Source organism: Somniosus microcephalus, chromosome 3 (assembly GCF_052327205.1).
Source record: "Somniosus microcephalus isolate GS21.2 chromosome 3, FLI_Smic_1.0, whole genome shotgun sequence".
Classification (NCBI taxonomy): domain Eukaryota; kingdom Metazoa; phylum Chordata; class Chondrichthyes; order Squaliformes; family Somniosidae; genus Somniosus; species Somniosus microcephalus.
In genome coordinates, this window is record NC_140989.1 from 300018968 (window position 1) to 300038351 (window position 19384).

At 48.2% G+C, this 19384-nt stretch overlaps 1 pseudogene; it reads right to left on the minus strand.

Annotated features, from left to right (window-relative positions):
• Positions 1–927: 927 nt before the first annotated feature.
• LOC147122095 (uncharacterized) lies at positions 928–15534 on the minus strand (annotated as a pseudogene).
• Between the last annotated feature and the right edge of the window lie 3850 nt (positions 15535–19384).

Consider the following 19384-nt stretch of genomic DNA (forward strand, 5'->3'; position numbering starts at 1 on the left):
GGACGACCTTGGATCTGGGCTGGAGGTGACGGAGGGTGAACAGTTTCCTGTTTGTTCTGTAAATTATCTCCACTCCAGCGGGGAGCTTATTGAGGGTTAGGTGGAGCATTGCAGCAAGGAAGACCGAGAAGAGCGTTGGTGCGATGACACTGCCTTGCTTGACCTCGGACCATATGTGAATTGGGTCTGTGGTGAAACCGTTGGTCAGGATCATGGCTTGCATGTCGTCGTGAAGCAGGCAGAGGATGGTGACAAACTTTTGAGGGCAGCCGAATTTGAGGAGCACTCTCCATAATCCCTCACGGTTGACAGTGTCGAAGGCCTTTGTGAGATCAAAGAAGGCCATATACAATGGTTGGTGCTGTTCCCTGCATTTCTCTTGTAATTGCCGTGCGGTGAAGATTATGTCCATTGTGCCCCTTAGTGGGCGGAATCTGCATTGCGACTCTGGGAGGAGCTCTTCGGCCACTGGAAGAAGGCGATTGAGGAGGATTCTTGCGATGACTTTCCCTGTGGCAGACAGCAGGGAATCTCCTCTGTAATTACTGCAATCGGACTTGTCACCTTTCTTGAAGATGGTCACAATGATGGCATCTCTGAGATCCCCTGGCATGCTCTCCTCCTTCCAGATAAAAGAAATGAGTTCATGAATTCGTGCCAGTAATGCTTCTCCGCCATGCTTTAGTGCCTTGGCAGGGATTCCATCTGCTCCTGAGGCCTTGTTGTTCTTCAGTTGTCGGATGGCCTTTTCAGCCTCATGCCGGGCTGGGGTTGTACTGAGATGGTGGCGGGTAGCATGCTGCGGGATGGAGTTATGGAGTTGAGGACACTCGCGTCGAAGACAGAGTCTCGATTAAGGAGATCTTCGAAGTGCTCCTTCCAGCGGGCACTGACTGCCTCTCTGTCCTTGATGAGTACCTCCTCGTTCTTGGCCCGCATTGGGGTAGGACCTTGGGTGCTTGGGCCGTAGATGGTCTTGAATGCGCTAAAGAATCCATGCATGTCGTGGTTGTCGGCTAGTTGCTGGATCTCCTGCGCTTTCTCCACCCACCATCTGTTCTTTAGGTCGCAAGTTTTTTGTTGGACCTCGGCCTTCAGGCATCTGTAGAGCTGCTTTCTTGCTCTCGAGTTGTGTTGCTGTTTCCAGATCAGGAATGCCTTGTGCTTGCGGCTTATTAGCTCCTGGATCTCTTGGTCGTTCTCGTCGAACCAGTCTTGGTGTTTCCTGGTCGAGTGACCGAGCGTCTCTTCACAGATACTGATTATGGAGGCCTTGAGTGCAGACCAGGCGCTGTGGACACTCTGTGCCTCTGCATCACTGGGAGTCGTCAGGTTGTTTGTGAGGCGCTGGCTGAATAGGACTTTCTTAGCGGGGTCTTTGAGTGCTCCAGCGTTGATTTTCTTGTGGCATTGTTTCTGTTGCTGCCACTGTTTTGGGGCTACATTGATGGAGATGACGGAGCGGATTCGGCGGTGGTCTGTCCAGCAGTTGTCAGCTCCTGTCATAGCACGGATGATGCAGATGTCCTTGCAGTCCCTTGCTCGGAAGGTGACGTAGTCCGGCAGATGCCAGTGCTTGGAGCGAGGTTACTGCCATGAAGCCTTGTACTTGTCTCTCTGACGGAACAAGGTGTTGGTTATGACAAGGCCATGTTCTGAGCATTTCGACAGGAGGTGGGTACCGTTGGGGTTGGCTTTCCCTACCCCCTCTCTGCCGATCACACCTCCCCAGAGGTCTGTGTCCTTTCCAACTGTGGCGATAAAGTCGCTGAGGATGATCAGCTTGTCGCCCGTTGGCACTCGGGACAGGGATTGTTTGAGGCTGGAGTAGAATTCCTCTTTGGTCTCGTCTGTGGCTTCCAGTGTTGGGGTGTACGCACTGAAGACTGCAGCGCACTGGTTCCGGGCTAGGGTGAGCCAAAGAGTCATGAAGCGCTTGTTTATACCGCTAGGAGAGTCTCTGAGATGCCCAACTAGATAATTTTTTATGGCGAAGCCTAACCCATGGAGGCGGCGTTCTTCTTCAGGTTTGCCTTTCCAGAAGAAGGTGTAGCCACTGCCTTGCTCCTTGAGCTGGCCTTCCCCTGCCCACCGGGTCTCACTTAGGACGACCATGTCAATGTCGAAACGTCTGAGCTCCCAGGCAAAGATAGCAGTACGGTGTTCCGGTCTGTCACTGTTGGGGTTGTCCATGAGGATCCTGACGTTCCAGGTCCTGAACTTCATTTTAAAGGGTGGAAGATGCCTGTGCTTCCTACTGATCACCATGAGTCTACATTGTTTCTCTTTCTTTACCTGATTTGTCTTTAATTTACCCTATTTCCTTCTCTGTCATTCCTGTATTTGTTTCTCACTCCTTAAATCTCATTGGTTAAGGAGATACACTGTAGGTTACGTTGTTCACTAAGGTCCCAGATGTTCCGTTGCCCTCGCCACGCTGTTATGATCTCGCACTTCCAGCAAGTTATGGCGCAAAACATTTTGAACCTGAAAGTGCAGGAGATGCTCCACTCCAGCAAGATCTGGCCCAATACCAGGTATATACACAAGCTCGTCTTCGGACTATCAGGGAATTGGGTGTAGGCCATCACTAGACCATCAGGAATTAGTTCTTCCATTGACCAGTAAACCAGACATCAAAATAAACCTAAAAACATACCCTACTTTTGCTAATGTGATCCCCTCCACTAACATACTTCCAAATCAGTAATATCTGAATTGACACAAATTTGGGCATTTAATGAATTAACGCACGCTCTCCCAATAAGGTCACCTGAGGTTTCTAGTCGATCAAACCCTCCGCCCAGCGCTAGAGACCATAATCACAGAAGATCACCTTAGTTTCCAAACTCAAATTTGTTGTGAATTCTCCAGGAATTAATGATTAATCTCCTGGACACTGCCATGAGCAACACAGGAGAAAAATCATGGGGGCATTAAAAAAAATTGTGTGCTTTTCTTTTCATTTTCTTTGAACACTCATTTATTAGTTAATAAAAATATTGGAGATGGGGGAAAAATGGCTGTGACTGGGTTGGACGGTTGGAGGCGGAAAGTCACGTGATGAAACGTCCCGATATACATCCAACCAGAGTTGGCAACCCTATCACCTGATCAAACCACAGAGTAAATGCTGTGCAAATACAAAGGGTGATTTTTGTGATGAAATATTCCATTCATCACTGCCTGTGACTGTGGTCGGTTTCAGTTTCATTTCCCTTCCCCCACTTCCGTTTCCTCACCATTGTATTGTATATTGGAATGTGTTGTGTGTAGGGCTCCGCCCATACCTGGCCCCTATGTAAGCAAGCTCAGTCTGGCCTCATATCCAGTACTGCAGCCCTCCGGATGGAAGATACCTCTCTCCACTACGTGTTACCTTCTAAGTTAATAAAAGCCTTGTTTTGTTTCGCTAACATCGAGTCTCGGAATTATTGAGGCACATCAATTTTATTAACTTTTTTTCAACACAATGGATCAACTCCTGAAACCCGAACGTTTGGATTTGGATCAGCATGCTCCGGACGCATCAGCACGCTTCGGACACTGGTTTATGTGTATGGAATTCTTCCTGGACAATTCCGCAGCCGTCAAAGACGCTACGGACGCTGCGAGTATGAAACTCGGAATTCTGCGGAATTGGGTAAGCCACCGGGTTTACCCCCTCACCCAAGATGCCGACACGTACCTGGCCGCCTGCGACATCTTAAAGGCGCATTACCAGCAGCCTACGAATGAGGTGTATGCTAGGCATCTGCTCGCTACTCGCGCACAGCGACCTGGGGAATCGGTGGAGGAGTTCCTAGGCACCCTGAAAATGCTTGGCAAAGACTGCAAGTGCCGAGATGTAAAAGCCGCAGTGTACACTGACGAGCTTGTTCGCGATGCCTTTATCACAGGCCTCAGCTCCACTTACATCCGGCAAAGACTGCTGGAAAAAACGGGATTGGACCTGAAACAGGCTGCGGACACCGCGCGATCCCTGGATGTGGCCCAGAGAAACTCGGACGCCTACTCTTCAGCCCGCGCCGTCCATGCCGCCACGTGTGCACCAAGGGCGCTGCCATCTTGGAAGGCATCTTCCCCGCCCGGCAGCCCGACACCATCGGGGCCCCGCTCTCCCCCCAGAAGCCCTACGACAGCCGCGACGCGTCGGGGACCCAACTGCTACTTCTGCGGGCAGCCAAAGCACACCAGAAACCTGTGCCCGGCGAAAGGCACCACCTGCTTTAAGTGCGGTAAGAAGGGGCACTTCGGGAAGGTGTGCAGCGAGAACCCCGCCGGAAAACCAACCGCCGGAAAACCCGCCACCGCCGCGTGCGCGCCGTGGGAGCGGCCATCTTGGACGCCATCTTGCCCGACCTCGTGGGGTCCGCCATCTTATGAGCAGACAGCGTGGATGCCATCTTGTCTCGATCAGGGCCCTACAGTGGCATCGGTCACAGTGGACCAGACCAGGCCGCACCCGCTATCCAAATCAATGGTGGACATCGAGGTAAACGGGTGCAGGGTTAAATGTTTAATTGACAGTGGAAGCACGGAGAGTTTTATCCACCCTGAACTGGCACAACAACTCTCCCTAAAGGTGGTCCCTACTCAGGGTACCATCTCTATGGCTGATAAAACCCAGACATCGACCATTCTGGGTTACTGCACAGTACAATTGTCCGTTAACGGAACTGTATATGATAATTTTAAAGTATTAATCATGAAGAATCTATGTGCGAGCGTGATCTTGGGCCTGGATTTCCAGTGCAACCACCAAAGCATCACGCTCAAGTACGGTGGGTCCCAGCCGCCCCTCACAGTGTGCGGTCTGGCTACCCTGAAGGTAAAGCCGCCTTCGCTATTCGCGAACCTTACCCCTAACTGCCGGCCAATAGCGACCAAAAGCAGGAGGTACAGCTGGGAGGACAGGCGGTTTATCACGACCGAGGTAGACAGGCTCCTGAAAGAGCGCATTATTGAACGCAGCAACAGCCCGTGGCGCGCCCAAGTGGTAGTGGTAAGGGGTAGCGAGAGGAAACGGATGGTGATCGACTATAGCCAAACGATCAACAGGTACACCCAACTAGACGCCTACCCGCTACCCCGCATATCAGAAATGGTGAACCAAATCGCCCAATACCGGGTGTTCTCCACCATCGACCTTAAGTCAGCGTACCACCAGCTCCCTATCAGACCAGAGGACCGCCCGTACACCGCCTTCGAGGCGAACGGACGCCTCTACCAATTCCTCAGAGTCCCCTTTGGGGTGACGAATGGGGTCTCGGTCTTCCAGAGGGAGATGGACCGCATGGTCGATGACCACCACTTGCAGGCAACCTTCCCCTACCTCGACAACGTCACCATCTGCGGTCACAACCAGCAGGATCACGACTCGAACCTCGAGAGGTTCCTGGAAACCGCACAAAAACTCAACCTCACCTACAACGAGGACAAGTGCGTTTTCAACACCACGCGCCTCTGCATACTAGGCAGCGTGGTGGAGAATGGGGAAATCGGACCAGACCCCGACCGATTGCGCCCCCTACGGGAGCTGCCCCTGCCCAACACTCCCAAAGCCCTGAAAAGGTGCCTGGGGTTATTTTCTTATTATTCCCAATGGGTCCCCAACTACTCCGACAAAGCCCGCCCCCTCTTGAAAGCATCCTCTTTTCCGCTCTCTGCTGAGGCCCACGCCGCCTTCAAAAGCATTAAGCAGGATATTGAGCGGGCCACGCTACAGGCAGTGGACGAGAACACTCCATTTCAAGTGGAAAGTGATGCGTCTGACTTCGCCTTGGCGGCCACCCTCAACCAGGCGGGGCGACCCGTAGCTTTCTTCTCGAGGACCCTCCAAGGGCCCGAGATCAGACACTCCTCCGTGGAAAAGGAGGCCCAAGCCATCGTGGAGGCAGTGCGCCACTGGCGCCACTACCTAGCCGGCAAACGCTTCACCCTACTTACCGACCAGCGGTCGGTAGCGTTTATGTTCAATAATAAACAGAGGGGGAAGATTAAAAATGATAAGATTCTTAGGTGGCGGATCGAGCTCTCCACCTTCGAGTACGACATCATTTACCGGCCAGGGGCCCTTAACGAATCCCCTGACGCCCTCTCACGAGGGATGTGTGCCAGCGTCACCGGGGATCGGCTACAGACCCTCCACAACGACCTCTGCCACCCAGGGGTCACGCGGCTGTTCCACTTCATAAAGTCCCGTAACTTACCCTACTCGATTGAGGAAGTTCGGTCTCTGACCAGGAACTGCCGCACTTGCGCTGAGTGCAAGCCTCGGTTCTACCGCCCAGATAGAGCCCACTTAATCAAAGCTACACGGCCCTTTGAGCGGCTCAGCTTAGATTTCAAGGGCCCCCTCCCATCCGTCGACCGCAATGTTTACTTCCTGAACATTGTGGACGAATACTCCCAGTTCCCATTCGCCTTCCCCTGCCCAGACATGACCAGCGCCACGGTCATTAAATGCCTCAACAGCCTGTTCTGCCTGTTCGGTATGCCGAGCTACATCCATACGGATAGGGGGACGTCCTTCATGAGTGAAGAGCTACGCCAGTACATGCTGTCCAAGGGGATCGCCACGAGCCGTACCACCAGCTACAACCCCCGGGGTAACGGCCAAGTGGAGCGAGAGAACGGGACAGTATGGAAAGCAGTCACTCTAGCTCTAAGGACCAAGGGCCTCCCTATCTCCCGCTGGCAGGAAGTCCTCTCGGATGTGCTCCATTCGATACGGTCGCTATTGTGTACTGCCACTAATGCCACGCCTCATGAACGAATGTTTGTCTTTCCCCGGAAATCCACCTCAGGCGTATCCATGCCGTCATGGCTCTCCACCCCAGGTCTGGTATTCGTGCGAAGGCATGTGAGGGGCCACAAGACGGACCCTCTCGTGGAGCCAGTGTACCTACTCCACGCCAACCCCCAATACGCATATGTCCGGCACGCCGACGGAAGGGAGGACACCGTGTCCATAAAAGACGTCGCCCCAGCCGGTAACGACAACAACCACGGCGATAGCAGCGACAACGATCGCAGCAACTCTTACCCACCCACTACTCTTTCATCACCCCCGGAAGAACATCGACCAATGGCACCCCCACCAACTACCCCTTCAACAACCCTGGCGGCACCCCCGGCAGAGACCCAGGAGGCTACCGGGGACACCCAGCCGACACCCGCGGCACCGCAACAGCCACGTCGGTCGCAGAGGACTATCAAACCCCCGAACAGACTAAATCTATAGAAGGGGTGAATGTGATGAAATATTCCATTCATCACTGCCTGTGACTGTGGTCGGTTTCAGTTTCATTTCCCTTCCCTCAGTTCCGTTTCCTCACCATTGTATTGTATATTGGAATGTGTTGTGTGTAGGGCTCCGCCCATACCTGGCCCCTATGTAAGCAAGCTCAGTCTGGCCTCATATCCAGTACTGCAGCCCTCCGGATGGAAGATACCTCTCTCCACTACGTGTTACCTTCTAAGTTAATAAAAGCCTTGTTTTGTTTCGCTAACATCGAGTCTCGGAATTATTGAGGCACATCAATTTTAATAAAAGGCATCATATTCGTGTTTAAAATGGTGGTTCCATTATCCAACATATGGTAAAGATCATAAACATTAATTTGCCTTTTCCTTTACAGATGCTGATTGGTTACTATGCATTTCCAGCATTTTCTGTTTCATTCCACCATTGTTGTCTTAAGATTGGTGTAACTTAATATCCATAGTTAAGTACAGGAAGTGCTCTGACAATTCCCTCTGACCTGGAAATGGGTGTTATTGACAGCTGAAAGCAGTTTATTGAAATGACTGTTGAATACACACCACATGTTTGAAGGTCTAAAGTCTTTTCTAGTTTGTTACTACTGTAACTGAACGTACTGTAATAACAAATACCACAATTACTATAATGATTTACAAGAGACTATAGGCTAATTCTTTGGTTGGCTCAAAGTCCTCTAGACTAGCATCAGACTTTTTATTTTATTCATTTATGGGATCAGCGCGTCATTGGCAAAGCCAGCATTTATTGCCCATCCCTAGTTGCCCATGAGAAGGTGGTGGTGAGCCGCCTTCATAAACCGCTGCAGTCCGTGTGGTGAAGGTACTCCCACAGTGTTGTTAGGGAGGGAGTTCCAGGATTTTGACCCAGCGACGATGAAGGATCAGCGATATACTTCTAAGTCAGGATGGTGTGTGACTTGGAGGGGAACTTGAAGGTGGTGGTGTTCCCATGCGCCTGCTGCCCTTGTCCTTCTAGGTGGAATAGGTTGCGGGTTTGGGAGGTGCACCCGAAGAAGCCTTGGCGAGTTGCTGCAGTGCATCTTGTAGATGGTACACACTGCAGCCACGGTGCACTGGTGGTGGAGGGAGTGAATGTTTAAGGTGGTGGATGGGGTGCCAATCAAGCGGGCTTCTTTGTCCTAGATGGTGTCGAGCTTCTTGAGTGTTGTTGGAGCTGCACTCATCCAGGCAAGTGGAGAGTATTCCATCACACTCCTTACTTGTGCCTTGTAGATGGTGGAAAGGCTTTGGGGAGTCAGGAGGTGAGACACTCGCCGCAGAATACCTAGCCTCTGACCTGCTCTTGTTGCCACAGTATTTATGTGGCTGATCCAGTTAAGTTTCTGGTTAATGGTGACCCCTAGGATGTTGATGGTGGGGGATTCGGCGATGGGTAATGCCATTGAATGTCAAGGGGAGGCGGTTAGACTCTCGCTTGTTGGAGATAGTCATTGACTGGCACTTCTGTGGCGCGAATGTTACCTGCCACTTATCAGCCCAAGCTTGAATATCGTCCAGATCTTGTTGCTGTGGGCATGGACTGCTTCATTATCTGTGGAGTTGCAAATGGCACTGAACACTGTGCAGTCATCAACGAACATCCCCATTTCTGACCTTATGTTGGAGGGAAGGTCATTGATGAAGCACCTGAAGATAGTTGGGCCTAGGACACTGCCCTGAGGAACTCCTGTAGTGATGTCCTGGGGCTGTGATGATTGACCTTCTACCACCACAACCATCTTCCTTTGTGCTAGGTATGACTCCAGCCAGTGGAGTGTTTTCCCCCTGATTCCCATTGACTTCAGTTTTACTAGGGCTCCTTGATGCCAGACTCGGTCAAATGCTGCCTTGATGTCAAGGGCAGTTACTCTCACCTCACCTCTGGAATTCAGCTCCTTTGTCCATGTTTGGACCAAGGCTGTAATGAGGTCGGGAGCTGAGTGGTCTTGGCGGAACTGGGCATCAGTGAGCAGGTTATTGGTGAGTAAGTGCCGCTTGATAGCACTGTCGATGACACCTTCCATCACTTTGCTAATGATTGGGAGTAGACTGATGGGGCGGTAATTGGCCGGGTTGGATTTGTCCTGTTTTTTGTGGACAGGACATACCTGGGCAGTTTTCCACATTGCCAGTGTTGTAGCTGTACTGGAACAGCTTGGCTAGATGTGCAGCTAGTTCTGGAGCACAAGTCTTCAGCACGACAGCCGGGATATTGTCGGGGCCCATAGCCTTTGCTGTATCCAGTGCGCTCAGCCATTTCTTGATATCACGTGGAGTGAATCGAATTGGATGAAGACTGGCTTCTGTGATGTTGGGGACCTCAGGAGGGGGCCGATGTGGATAATCCACTCGGCACTTCTTGCTGAAGTTGGTTGCAAACGCTTCAGCCTTGTCTTTTGCACTCACGTGCTGGGCTCCACCATCACTGAGGATGGGAATACTCTTGGAGCCTCCTCCTCCTGTTAGTTGTTTAATGGTCCACCACCATTCACAACTGGATGTGGCAGGACTGCAGAGCTTTGATCTGATCCGTTGATTGTGGGATCGCTTAGCCCAGTCTATAGCATGCTGCTTCCGCTTTTTAGCATGCATGTAGTCCTGTGTTGCAGCTTCCCCAGGTTGGCACCTCATTTTTAGGTACGCCTGGTGCTGCTCCTGGCATGCTTTTCTACACTCATTGTTGAACCAGGGTTGGTCCCCTGGCTTGGTGGATATGCCGGGCCATGAGGTTACAGATTGTGGCGGAATACAATTCTGCTGCTGCTGATGGCCCACAGCGCCTCATGGATGCCCAGTTTTGAGCTGCTCGATCTGTTCTAAATCTATCCCATTTAGCACGGTGGTAGTGCCACACAAAACGATGGAGGGTGTTCTCAGTGTGAAGACGGGACTTCGTCTCCATAATGACTGTGCGGTGGTCACTGCTGCCATTGCTGTCATGGATAGATGCATCTGCGACAGGTAGATTGGTGAGGACGAGTTCAAGTAGGTTTTTCCCTCATGTTGGTTCACTCACCACCTGTCACAGGCCCAGACTGGCAGTTATGTCCTTCAGAACTCGGCCAGCTCGGTCAGTAGTGGTGCTACTGAGCCACTCTTGGTGATGGACATTGAAGTCCCCCACCCAGAGTACATTCTGTGCCCTTGCTACTCTCAGTGCTTCTTCCAAGTGGCGTTCAACATGGAGGAGTACTGATTCATCAGCTGAGGGAGGGCGGTAGGTGGTAATCAGCAGGAGGTTTCCTTGCCCATGCGTGACCTGAAGCCATGAGACTTCATGGGATCCGGAGTCAATGTTGAGGACTCCCAGGGCCACTCCTTCCCGACTGTATACCACTGTGCCACCACCCCTTAATGGACCTTGCATTCTAGCCACTTGTAGATAGTTCAGGATGTAACGTGTTTACATTTATTCTATTTGAAAAATTTTGTTCCATTTAAATAAATAGGAATCTTACTATTTGCTTTTATTTTGATGTTGACAGTTACGAATGTGGGATTTATCTTAGAAATGTAACTTTTTTGGTTCAGATTTTTATGTTTATTGTCTTAGAATTTAGAACTAGTTCTTGACCCACAGGCTTTTAGCAAGGAAGAATGACTATTAATCAAGTAATCAAGAATCTTCTATTTAGCTCAGCCAGGTTTTAATATGGTAATCATCAACATTCCCATGTGTGTGCTAGGGCAGGATAATCACAGCTGATTTAATCATCTTGCAGTCCCCAACTCCTGCATAAGTCATTACACATTGAGTAGATAATGGCTGTTATTACTATATGTAGATAACTATCAATATTTTTTCAGAGTAGACAATGATCTATGTGTACCTATCACTTTGTGTACATAATAATCATTAATAGTATGAGTGAACAATGGCCATTATTACCATAAAAAGATAAATCATTATTATTGTGAGGTCTGTTAATGGGTAAAACAACAGAAGACCAGTAGGAGGTGTTTAAAAATAATTTAACATGATAGAGAACCGGTTTATACCCTTAAGGGGCAAGAACTCTTGCCAAAAGACACAGCCATCGACAACAAAGAGGTAAGGGACAACATAAAACTAAAAGAAAAAACAAACAAAAATATAAAAAATAGCACAGCTCCTGGTGACTGGGAGAGATACAAAGAACAGCAAAGAGTAACAAAACAGAAAGTAAGAGCTAAAAAAAAAGGGAGTATGAAAAGAAACTTGCAAGGGATATCAAAGTCAGCACTTTTTTTTACAATTATATTAGGAAAAAGAGGGTGGTCAAGAACAATGTGGGACCCTTAAAAACCGATAACGGTGAAACTGTAAATGAAAATAAGGAAATGGCAGACATGTTAAATAATTACTTTGCATCAATATTTATGGCAAAGGAAGAGGATAGTATGCCGGCCACCCCAAGGGAACTAATTTTGAATCAGGGATAGGGACTCACCATAATTAATTAAAGCAAATTAACAGTAATGAAGAAAATAATGGCACTAAAGAGTGACAAATCCCTAGGACCAGATGGTTTTTCATCCCAGGATTTTAAAGCAAGTAGGTGAGAACATTGCAGATGCCCTAATTATAATCTTCCAAAGTTCTCTTGATTCAGGAACCGTTCCTTTAAATTGGAAAATTGCATATGTTACTCCACTATTTAAGAAAGGTGAGAGAGGGAAACCAGGGAATTATAGACCAGTTAGCCTGACATCTGTTGTCGGGAAATGATAAGAATCTATATTTAAGGAGAAAGTGACTGAACACCTTGAAAATCCGAGAGAGCCAGCATGGATTTGTAAAGGATAGGTCACGCCTGATGAACCTGATAGAATTCGTTGAAGTGGTAACAAAAGTAGCGGCAGTGGAATGTTTATGGATGTTATTTATATGGACTTTCAGAAGGCATTTGACAAAGTCTCTCCTAAGAGATGTTAGCTAAAGTTGAAGCTCATGGAATTGAGGGCAAATTATTGACCCGGTTAGGAAATTGGCTGAGCGGCAGGAGACTGAGAGTAGGGATAATGGGAAGGTACTCTAATTGGCAGGATGTGTCTAGTGGTGTCCCACAGGGATCTGTATTTATTAATGACTTTCATGATGGGATAGAAAGCCACATATCCATGTTTGCTGCTGACACAAAGATAGGCGACAGTGTAAGCAGTGTAGGTGGAAGCATAAAATTACAAAGGGATATTAATAGATTAAGTGAATGTCAAAACTGTGGTAAATGGATTTCAACGTAGGCAAATGTGAGGTCATCCACTTTGGACTAAAAAAAAGATAGATCAGAGTACGTTCTAAATGGTGAAATGCTAGAAACAGTGGAGGTCCAAAGAGACTTAGTGGTCCATGTACATAGGCCATTAAAATGTCATGGACAGGTACAGAAACGAATTGAAAAGGCTAATGGAATGCTGGCCTTTATATCTAGAGGATTGGATTACAAGGGGGTAGAAGTTATGCTGCAGCTATACAAAGCCCTGGTTAGACCACACCTGGAGTACTGTGAGCAGTTCTGGGCACCACACCTTAGGAAGGAAATATCAGCCTTGGAGGGAGTGTAGATTTACTAAAATGACACCTGGACTCCAAGGGTTAAATTATGAAGAGGGATTACACAAACTAGGGTTGTATTCCTTGGAATTTAGAAGATTAAGGAGTGATTTGATTGACGTTTTCAAGATATTAAGGGGAACTGATAGTTTCTCTCTATCTACTCTATTTCCGCTGATTGTGGAGTCTAGGACTAGGGGACATAGCCTAAAAATTTGAGCCAGGCCTTTCAGGAGTGAAGTTAGGAAACCCTTTACACGCAAAGGGTGGTAGAAGTTTGAAACACTCTTCCGCAAACGGCAGCTGATGCTAGATCAATTGTTAATTTTTAAATCTGTGTTTGATAGATTTTTGTTAACCAAGGCTATTAAGGAATTATGGGGCAAAGGCGGATATATGGGGTTAGGTCACAGATCAGTCATGATCTCATTGAATGGCGGAACATACTTGAGCGACTAAATGGCCTACTCCTGTTGCTATGTTCCTATGATAACAGTTGTCACTGTGGATAGATAACAGCAATGGATACTATCATAATGACCAAATGATGGCAATTACCTATGTGAATAAGCAATGTCCATAGCTTGCTGATAGTTTGATGGGGTATAAATTTGTCTTGAGTGGTAATGCAAAACAGGTAATATTCCACTTTCCAATGGAAAAGAAAATCGGACAAAGTGCAAACAGGTGGGGTCATTTTGCACGACTGCCCCAAGATTGATTTATACCCCAGGAGTTTATCCAGAGAGCAATTAACTGCCATGTTCACTAGATAGGAAGGTCTCAGATTTAATTCTTCATCTGTTCCCAGTTATCTGATTTCAGTAGCTACAATTGGCCTCAGTAAATATGGGTTAAGTAGGGGGAGAATGCCTCCGTGAGAGGATGGAAGAGAAAACATTAGCAGAAATAAATTGTGAAGGCAACTCCATCTGTCACTCTAACTATAATACAGTTGAAGTTTCTGGCCGTTGAACAGATTTTTAAAATTTGTTTTTATGGGATGTGGGCGTTGCTGGCAAGGCCAGCATTTATTGCCCATCCCTAATTGCCCTTGAACCGCTGCAGTCCATGTGTTGAAGGTACTCCCACAGTGCTGTTCGGTAGGGAGTTCCAGGATTTTGACCCAGCAACGATGAAGGATCAGCGATATACTTCTAAGTCAGGATGGTGTGTGACTTGGAGGGGAACTTGGAGGTGGTGGTGTTCCCATGCGCCTGCTGCCCTTGTCCTTCTAGGTGGAAGAGGTCGCGGGTTTGGGAGGTGCTGCCGAAGAAGCCTTGGCGAGTTGCTGCAGTGCATCTTGTAGATGGTACATACTGCAGCCATGGTATGCCGGTGGTGGAGGAAGTGAATGTTTAAGGTGGTGGATGGGGTGCCAATCAAGCAGGCTGCTTTGTCCTGGATGGTGTTGAGCTTCTTGTGTGTTGTTGGAGCTGCCCTCATCCAGGCAAGTGGAAAGTATTCCATCACATACGAACGTACATACGAATTAGGAGCAGGAGTAGGCCACTCGGCCCCTCGAGCCTGCTCCGCCATTCAATAAGATGATGGCTGATCTGATTACTCCACATTCCCGCCTACTCCTTACTTGTGCCTTGTAGATGGTGGAAAGGCTTTGGGGAGTCAGGAGGTGAGACACTCGCCGCAGAATACCTAGCCTCTGACCTGCTCTTGTTGCCACAGTATTTATGTGGCTGGTCCAGTTAAGTTTCTGGTCAATGGTGACCCCCAGGATGTTGATGGTGGGGGATTTAGCGATGGTAATGCCGTTGAGATTGATGTATACATTTGGAAAATAAAAATCCCCAAAACATATAGAAAAATAGGGCAAGAGCAAAAACTGCTCCAACCAAATTATTTCATCCTTTGTTATTTATAAAGCATTGCAGCATAGGCTGAAAAGTTGCATCAGATTGACTAGTGATGTGTAAAGGCTTGAAACTGAAAGCAGCTCTTTGCACAGAAAGTCTTGTGACTGCAGGGAAATCATCCATCCATTGCTAACATCATTACCAACAATCTGCAATCCCTTTCTGGTAAAAGCCATGTCGGGGAATAAAACAGCAGTAAAACAGTGTCGGTGAAACACTACAACCTTAACCCTCTGAGAACTGAAACCTATTGCAGCCTGCAGCAAATAAACAGTTTGCTGTCAGACATTATTTCTGTGAGTGAGCAAGAGAGAGAGTTACAGGACTGTGATAATGTCCTTCAGGAGTATTAGATAATGGCATAAGCTCCCAAGAACAAAGCTCAAACAATTTATGCAGTCATGCTAGGATGATGTCAAGTACAAGCACAGCAAGAAGGATGGAGAGAGAAAAGAGTGAGTGATTACTGCATACGGGAAATGGAAGATGACACACTGGTATATATGAGGATGTTCTCCTGAGATTAATGAGGCAATATAGAGACAGTTTTATTCTACATCTAACTCTGCAATACATGACCAGGAAATGCTCGATGCTAACATTCACGCGTAAGAGGAAAATCCTGCACAAATAGTCACAAGGGTAGTCACTTGGGTGCAATTTTGTGTTTACTGTAAAAATGCCATCACTTCGTTATTGTCCATAAAATTTCTGATGGCAAATGTTGCAATTGTATCGTCTGTCATTTCGCTATTGGGACTTCCACATTGAGGGCTTAGGCATACTTGCAACTGTCGGTATGGTAGTCAGAGTGCTAAGAATCCTCTGGTTCTTGGCCATTGTCAATGCTCTGGTAAGAAGCTGCGAGGCAAAAGTGTTTGATTGACTAGGCTAAGCAAATCTGACCAGGATGAGTGCGTTCCTTGCATCCCGGGCAACAATGTTCTCGCATAATGCTGCGGCTGGTTGATGGGCCTCTGCAGGATGTTCGTTTTCACCCTCCTCCTCCTCCTCCTCTGAGGAGGATATGTGAGGAGCCACTTGGCCCTCAGGAATCTGCAAGCCACGACGCTGTGCCATGTTGTGAAGTGCACAGCAAACCATGACAATTCTGGAGACCCTGGCTGCTGAGTACTGCAGAGCTCCACCTGATCTATCCAGGCATCTGAAGCGCCTCTTCATTTGCTCGATTATGGCTCTGGTGGACTTGTGGCTGGAGTTGTAGCTCTCCTCAGCTTCGTTGGATGGCCTCCTCAACGGTGTCATTAGCCATGTCCTCAGGGCTTGTCTCCAAGTAGCCATCCGTTAAGTTGGTCTGGCGGTCTGAATAGCGGAGGCACACTAGACTGGCGCAGTATGAAGGAGTCATGGCAACTGCCAGGGTACTTGGCACAAACATGCAAAATTTCCTTCTTGTGGTCACACACCAGCTGAACGTGAAGGGAGTGGAAGCCCTTGCAGTTGACAATAATACCTGGATTGCAATGGGGTGCCTTAAGGGCCACATGTGTGCAATCAACAACACCCTGCACCCTTGGAAAGCCTGCCAGGTGAGCTAATCCAATTGCTCGATCCTTGGTGACACTTGCTCGATCCTTGGTGAAATGGATGTGATTGTGCGCGAGGGCAAAGAGGGCATCGGTTACCTGCGTGATGCAAGTGTGTGCGGCCGCCTGGGAGATGCCGCTGATGTCTGCTGCTGATCCCTGGGATGAGCCTGAGGCAAAAAAGTTGAGTGCGGTGGTGACTTTGACGGCCACTGGTAATGCTTATCCACCTGGTCCTCTGGGCAGCAGGTCTTACTGTAGCATTACGCAGATGTCACTCACTACCTCTCGCGAAAGTCGGAGCCGCCTTTGGCACTGCTGCTCAGACATGTTAAGATAGCTGACCCTGTGTCTGTAGACCCTGTTTGGGGGGTATCTCCTGCGTCGACAGATTTCCAGGTGCTGGCCCCTTCTGGCCTGTGCAGCCTCAGGTGGGTGAGCAGCAGCCTGGTGCTCCTGCTGGTGCTGCTGTTATTCCTGGTTCTGCTGGTGCTGCAGCTGGTGCTCGAGCTCCTCTAATGCCCAGATGGGAAGAAAATAGATGGCTCCCATGCTTCTGGTAGATGCCTCAGTTGAGGGAAGGTGGCGAGAGGGGTTTCCCAGGAGGTCACACTGGAGATGGGTGTCAGGCTCCAACCTCCCACAGGTGTGGTTAAGCCTTCTAAAAGTTGCTCCAGACCTGAGACCACTAAGTCCTGCCACCTGCAAATGATGGCTGATCAAATCTCCTCTTTAATGATTGACCTGCAGTTGATAGTCAGCAATCCAATAGTGCTCCTGCCAGGTTTCCCCGTCGTGTTTCCCACCAGGCATGTTTCACGTGGGAAAAGGGTAAAAATCGCAAGGGACTTTTTAAAAAGGATTATAGAGGCCATTTAGTGCTTGTTAAGAGCCTTAACGACCAGTCCCGCCTGTTGGATGCGGGACGGAGTCGGGACCATCAGACACGCCTGAGTTAAAATTGTTCGGAGTCGGGAACCAGGCGGGTGGGGTCCCGCACGCCAGTTTTTGTGATTTTTAACCCCCCACACACCTCCAATCCCGCCTCCACGGCTCAATGAAAATCCTGTCCGAGGTGCTTCCTCAGAATACGAACCAGCTGCTCAGATCTCTTGCTGGTTCTGTTGATAAATATATTACTTCATGTGGTTCTGAGCAATATCAATAGTAAAGTACCAGATCTCAACCCTGATCTGTCCTGAATTAGCTGAGCTAGTTCGCACCCTCATCACTACCCAGCGACCCCAGCTGAGAAATGTGCGTGTGGGTGTGGGTGAAGGCAGGGTCAGACTCGGTGGTGATGCCCTATTATGGTTGAATCCCCTCTAGACTGTTATGGTGTAGGCTTATGCACCAACAGTGAGCAATTGAGTCATGTAACCACTGCTTATGGAAGTATCTCCAACATGACTAAATTGTCAGAAGAGGGAATTGTATTGGAGGAGGAAGATACATCAGTATAGTCCTATTAGTAGTTAAAATTACCTGTAGGTCACAGAGGAACAGCATTGCATAGTACCATGTAGTACAGGTAGTGACTCTTCGGGCAGGATCTTCATTGGGCCGTGGAGGTGGGATTGGAGGCATGTGGGGGGTTAAAATCGCAAAATCGGGGAGCACGAACCCATCCCGCCCCCAACCTGCCTCCATGCCAGTTTCAAAGGTGGCGGATACCCGACCTGTGCTGGGAGCCGCCTCCCCGAAGCGGGAAGGAGATTAGTGCCAATTAACTGCCTGTTAACAGGTAGTTAACAGGCAGTTTTTAGCCTAATCACTATTTTCATTGGTGAAATGTGGGATTCCCGACGGTTCCAAACCACGCCAAGTTAGCAAGGCGGACCGTCTGGCTGAAGGGCTTGGAGGGTTCGAGATGTCCAGTGTTCAGGTGAGTGATGGGTGCATGAGTGCAGAGGTAAGTGTATTTGGTGTGTGTAAAGTGTTTAAAGAAGTTTAATTACCTTTACTTACCTTTACAGCCTTCCTTCCTGCTCCCATGCTTCTGGTAGATGCCTCAGTTGTTCTCCCAAATATATCATAACTAAAACACGGAGTCTGGATGTGATAGCTTTACAGAGCGGAATAAGGTGAGAAGGACCGGGGAGAAAAATACCTGAAAAGGATTCCACTCCTTTTTAAAAAGAATAGTAAAACCGTCAATCTTAATAAGTCACATTGTAGATTGTGTTTGGGGGAAAAAAGGTTAAAAATTGCCCGTGGGTGAAAGAACTTGTAACTTATATATTTCTGTGATTTTCAGCAGAGATTTTGTTGAAGGAATATAATAGGGTTGTAAAACATTGATGGTGGTTTATTTTGACACTCTGTTGACACTTGGCCTGCAGCCTTGCAATCCTGTGATGTAACTTTTCTCACACAGACACTTTAAGTACAGACGAAGCATCCAAGTTAATTATCATAAAATGATAAAATAAATATGCACTGACAATTTTGGGTGTGGTGCAAAAAGTGATGCCTTGCTGTTCCAGGAGTTGGTTAAAGGGAAGCTACTTCACAGTAGGCTGCTTTCATTGCAAGCAGAGAGACTTTCTTCTTGCCCTTCAGAGGCAATGTGTTAAGATCATTACAGCCAGTGTATGAGTTTTATAGTCCGCTCTTTAATTTGGGTATGAGTGTGCTCCAATAGCTTCGTAGGCAAATACATTCAGCCAGAATTTGTTGTAGCAGAGCATCTAACAGCATCTGCCATTAGTTAGACTTGCCCCTGCACCCTTCAGCTCAAAAAAAAAGACAGAGAGGACGAGTAAGATTTTTTTAAATTTAAAATTGGACATTTAAAAAATCTCCCCAAAAAATTCAAAATCTGAAGGAATGAGATTCTACATTTGTAATAGTTAATTTAGAAACATAGAAGATAGGAGCAGGAGTAGGCCATTCGGCCCTTCGAGCCTGCTCTGCCATTCAATGAGATCATGGCTGATCATCCAAATTCAGTACCCTGTCCCTGCCTTCTCCCCATATCCCTTGATCTCTTTAGCCTCAAGAAATATATCCAACTCTTTCTTGAATATATTTAATGAACTGGCCTTCACCGCCCTCTGTGGTAGAGAATTCCACAGGTTCACCACTCTCTGGGTGAAGAAATTCCTCCTCATTTCAGTCCTAAATGGCTTACCCCTTATCCT